The sequence below is a fragment of the Meles meles genome, chromosome 3 (assembly GCF_922984935.1).
Source record: "Meles meles chromosome 3, mMelMel3.1 paternal haplotype, whole genome shotgun sequence".
In the NCBI taxonomy this organism is placed as follows: domain Eukaryota; kingdom Metazoa; phylum Chordata; class Mammalia; order Carnivora; family Mustelidae; genus Meles; species Meles meles.
Genome location: NC_060068.1, coordinates 30,305,995 through 30,310,869, shown reverse-complemented (window position 1 = coordinate 30,310,869; position 4,875 = coordinate 30,305,995). Strand labels below are relative to the sequence as shown.

General features: G+C 57.5%; 1 pseudogene; it reads right to left on the bottom strand.

The window, feature by feature from the left end:
* Window positions 1-429: 429 nt before the first annotated feature.
* LOC123939201 lies at window positions 430-2,972 on the bottom strand (annotated as a pseudogene).
* Between the last annotated feature and the right edge of the window lie 1,903 nt (window positions 2,973-4,875).

Here is a 4,875-nt window from a genome sequence, read left to right as displayed (position 1 = left end):
GTTGATGCGTCTGCCTTCAGCTCAGGACAGGATCCCAGGGTCTTGGGATCGAGTCCTGCATTGGGCTCCCTGAGGTGGGAGCCTGCTTCTCCCACTACTGTCAACCCCCTGCTTACATTCTTTCTCTGTCAAAGAAATAAATCTTTAAAAAATAAATAAAAAATATTTGCCCATCACTGACACAGAAAAACACCCGACATGAAGTTGGAGCTCTTCACAGCCTTGAATGAGCCAGAAGTGATCAAAATGGAGTGACCACAAAGAAAGGCCCTTGGGCGTCCAGGCAGGTCTCCTCTGCGTGGGGGTGGGGGGGTTCTGGGTGTGGCTGAGTGGGCAGAGCTTCACAGTTTCCCCACAAGGGACAGAGGAAGGAATATGCTCTGACAGCTCTACCCAGGACGGTCCACTGCTGGAAGCAGGTGTAGCCCCTCAGGAGTCCTGGATGTCCTGGTGATTATTGGGCACAGCCACGAATCTCAGCTTCTTCATGACCCGGGGCCAGCCCAGCCACTGCGGGTCCCACAGGTGCTCCAGGGACAGCACCTTGATGGGCTTGTGTTCCAGCAGGTACCAGTTCAGGTAACTCTCATCGTGCCACACGTCCTCGACCCCAGTGACCTGATAGACCACCATCACCTGGTGACAGGCCGAGGTCAGCTGGAGAACCTCGACCACTGACCCCCAAAAAGCCTCCTGTGTAGTAAAAGTCACCCTCGTCTCTGGGAATGTAGGCCTGGGAATGCGGCCGGTGCTCCTAGGTGAAGGAATCGTGGGCTACCCTGAAGAAACCAGGGTGCAGGGTGCCAAGAGGGGGGACAGGAACTTCATGCCCACGTGGTCGCTGAACTTCATGGCCATGTTCACACACACCAGGTAGTCCACCTCATAGAGGAACCCTGCTGCGAGAACTTCCTGATAATCTCCATGGGCTGCATGGACACATCCTGCCAACACAGGCTAAGGGGTCCTTGAGTTGACCCATGGTGCGCCGTGTATGACTGCAGGCAAGTGTCCTGGCCCCTTGGAGCCTCTGGAAGGTGGGGTGGTGATAGCATTGACTTTCAGGATTGACACAGAGTTGGGGGCATGAGAGTCTGGGGGTTGCAGGGCACACAAGTGTGCGGTCCTCCCAGGGGGACACACGTGGCATGGCCTCTGGCCAGACTGTGAGGACATAGTAGGTGAACCTGTGTCCCACCACGAAGTGCTTCTGCACCGCCTGTAGGAACAGTTTCAGGAAGACTACCTATCTATAGGGACAGGGGACAGGACGGGATGGGTCACTACCATGAGGCTGGAGGCAGGACCCCCACAGCTGGGGGCTATGCAAGCGTGCACCTTCTTCAAAGGGGGTGAGCTTTAAGCAACAGCCACCCTTCAGGCCTGTCGTGCACAAGTCTGCTGGCCAGGCCTCCTTCCCTTCTGCTCCCCGAGATGGGGGCCTTCGGGACCCCACCTTACAAAATGACCCTGAGGTTTCATGCAGCCTCAGGGTCAGCATGCTGCAGCCAGGAACACTCTCCCTGTGCTAAGCTCCCGGGCTCACCCTGCATGTGCTTTCCCCTGGCTGACCCTGTACGGGTCCTATCCCACCAGCCGGGAGCAGAGCACTCTGGGGCACAGCCCTCGTCTCTATGGCCCACAGACTGGCTAGAATCAGCAGGGCTTGGCCTCCTGCCCCAATTGTCTTTGAGGGGGCTGTCGCGGGCCACCACAGAGCTGTCTCCACCTCTTGGAGGGTCTCTCCTTGAAGGCTACTGGGCCTCTTGCTGATAAGGTCCTAGGTCAACAACTGGTATTCCTTGAACTCCCCCAGATCAGGAATTGGGTCCAGCCCAGGGGCAGGGAAGGTGAAAGACAACTCCTAGAAGAAGAGGGGGCTTGATTGGGCCCCAGCTGTGAATTCAAGGGCATAAGCCTCTGGATCCACGTCTCCAACAGCCTCACGTGGCTGACCCCTGTGAGGGCTTACCTGCTCCGCACCATGGGGACAGCAGCTCCGTGCTGTCAGGCATGTAGGCTGAGCCCCTCTGAGACTGATTTTTATTAGCACACTCTGAGGCTACTTCCTGGGCCTACCCCATTCCTGGCAGATTAGTCAATGGCTCCCACAGGGTAGGCGGGCACCACCTTGAACCTGGGGACAAGGATACTCCACCCCACAGGCTCAGGTCAGGTCACCAGGGCAAGTCCACGACCAGTCAACATGAGTGTGGGTATGGCCCAACTTTGTGAGTCTGGTTCCCTCCAAGGATGCTTCAGGCAAGGGCTCCTTCTTGCAAACCCTGCTCCTGCCCACGGCCCGGGACACACTTGGAGCCCAGAGGCGGGGCACATGAGGACAGCCCGTGCTCGTGCAGTGGGCAGTGCTGCAACAGAGCCATTCGTGCTGACCATAGGCACTAGGTAGTGAGGCTCAGGCTGGTGATTTCAGTCCCCTGTCTCCAGGAACTGGAGGAGGATTCTGGGGCTACCCTATGCCCATCTTAGTCCCTGCTCATGGGGCCTAATGCCTCTCTCAAGATGGCCTGGGACAAGGGTCGCACAGGCCTCAGGACGATCTTGCAGGCATTGGGGGAGCTCTCTGGAGTGAGGAAGCACCACCTGCTGCTGACCCTGGACCTCCTGGGCTCTCATGCACATCCCCCCCACCCATGTGGAAATCTTGAAAGCTGATGCCATCACCAGCCCCACCTTCCAGAGGCTCCGAGGGGCCAGGCCACTTACCTGTAGTTGTGTGGGGTGCGCTCACCTGTCACTTGGAATCCCAGAGCCTCACTGCTCAGCTCCCGCTCAGGGGTCTGGCACTGAGTGCTGGATCTGACCTTGCTGTCCCCCTCATGAGCCCCTTCCTCTAGGGGATACACAGCAGAAGCCAGCCCGACTGGCATTGCCTCGCTACCAATCCACAGGGCAATGACGTCTCCCCTTCCACTTCTCTGGTTGAAGGAGGGCTCCCCAGTAGCCTTCATGTTGGGGTGAGCTGCCCCTTGACTCCACAGGAGAGCAGCCTGGGGTCAGGGCTGTGTCTGCACTGAGGGGCGTGGCAGCAGGCAGGAGCTGTCATCCTCAGTGACATGCAGCCTCCTGAGACTGAGCCAGGTGGTGTTCCCTCAGTGGGCCCAGGAAAGCCCAGTAAGGCTGCTAAATGGTTGCACTTTCACATTAATCCCTAGGATGGGGGTCCCTACCCCACTCTGTGCTACACACACACACACACACACACACACACACACACCCCATGATGTCTTCCATTTCTCCTGCTGCCCGGTCCCCACCCTCTGTCATCTCATCTACTTATTTTTTGATAGCAAACCAGTAGTCCAATGGTATCTTTCTGTGGCCAGAGCTCCTCAATCAGGATATCAGTGTTGGAGCTCCCTTTCCAGATGACAGGGGCCAACCATGGGATCAGGACAAGGACATCGTTCTTCCTGCACCACAAGAGAGCCACATGGCAGCATGTGAGCTAGCTGGAGGGTGAACACACCAAGGGCCCTGATGCTCACCACCGCCACCCGGGACACCCCCCTCCCCTGGCCTCCATCCTTTCAGGGACCCAGAGGGTGCACCCTCCTTCCAGAAGGACCTCACAATTGCAAGGAACCAATGAGATGCAAACCCACACTCAAACTTGTGCAAATCCCTCCCATCTCTAAGCAAGCCTGGACACTGTGGGACCTGAGTGGGATCTGGGATTTCCCAGCAAGGCAAGGGGGCCCTCCCCTGAGAGGGAGAGAGCTCCCCTCACACAGTCTCTGCTGGGCAAGGGACAGAAATCAGAAAATCCCAGCCAGAGATGAAGCAAAGCACAGAGAAAGATCTGTGGGCCCCAAATCCAGATCTCAGCAACAGGGACTGGAACACAATTGGCAAAGCATGCACCAGCCGAGTTTTCAATGAACCCACCCTTCAGCATTTACCTTGAATTATATAAGATTCTAGAAGGGAGATGAAGGGAGGGGAAAGGGGGAAAAGTTCAGTAAATTTACTCATGAGGGGTTCAGCACCTTGGGTTGAGGATAAAGCATCCTGAAAAGCACACAGCGTGATGTCAGTTTGCAGGAAGAAGGAGGGACCTAGTTGTGCTGGAGAGCTGATGCAGGGGACCAAGCTTCTGGGTCCTTTCTGAGGAGCCGTCCCCACAGGCTGCTTCACCCCTGTGTTCCCCACACACATGACCTGAGGCTGAGCAGAGGCTGCTGTCACAGCATGTCTCATCCTGAGGCCCCTCCACCACAGGGGGGCCATCCCCAGGCTCTGCACTCAACCAGCCTTGACCTTGAGGCACTAATGAATCCCGTGCAGTGGCGATGGGGCCACAGGTCTTCTGAAGCCAACGTCATCAAGGGCAACACAACCCTGTCTGTCCTGGAGACACTGGTCATGGGGCCTCCGAACAGCCAAGAAGGAGCACAGGCCAAGGGGAGGCCTCGGGCCGTGTCTCTGAGGAGAGCCAGCAACCACCCGGGAAAAGGGAGGACACCTTCAGGCTGCCTCTGGCCCAGCCACCGACTGTCTACACCCACGGGACAAATCTGGGCCACAATAACCCATCTGAGCCTCGTCAACCCCAGGATCCAGTGAGATGCGGGTGTCAGTAGCTGTGTGTGTCACTGCAAGAACTGGGTGGTGGTGACCCACAGCAGGTGGCTGACACAAGGGGAAGAAGTCAGACAGGAAGCAGGGGAGAGAGGAGTGGTCATGGCAGAGGGCATAGTGCATGCAAAAGCTCAGATTCAGGTCTGTAAGGCGCCTGCAGGACGCCCGCAGCCCCCTGGGTAGACCACAGGGCAGGGGCCATAGTGGGAGAGGTGGGGAGCCCAGAGCTCCTGGTGCAGCTGCTGGGGCCTGGGCAGGACCAGGAGTAATTAA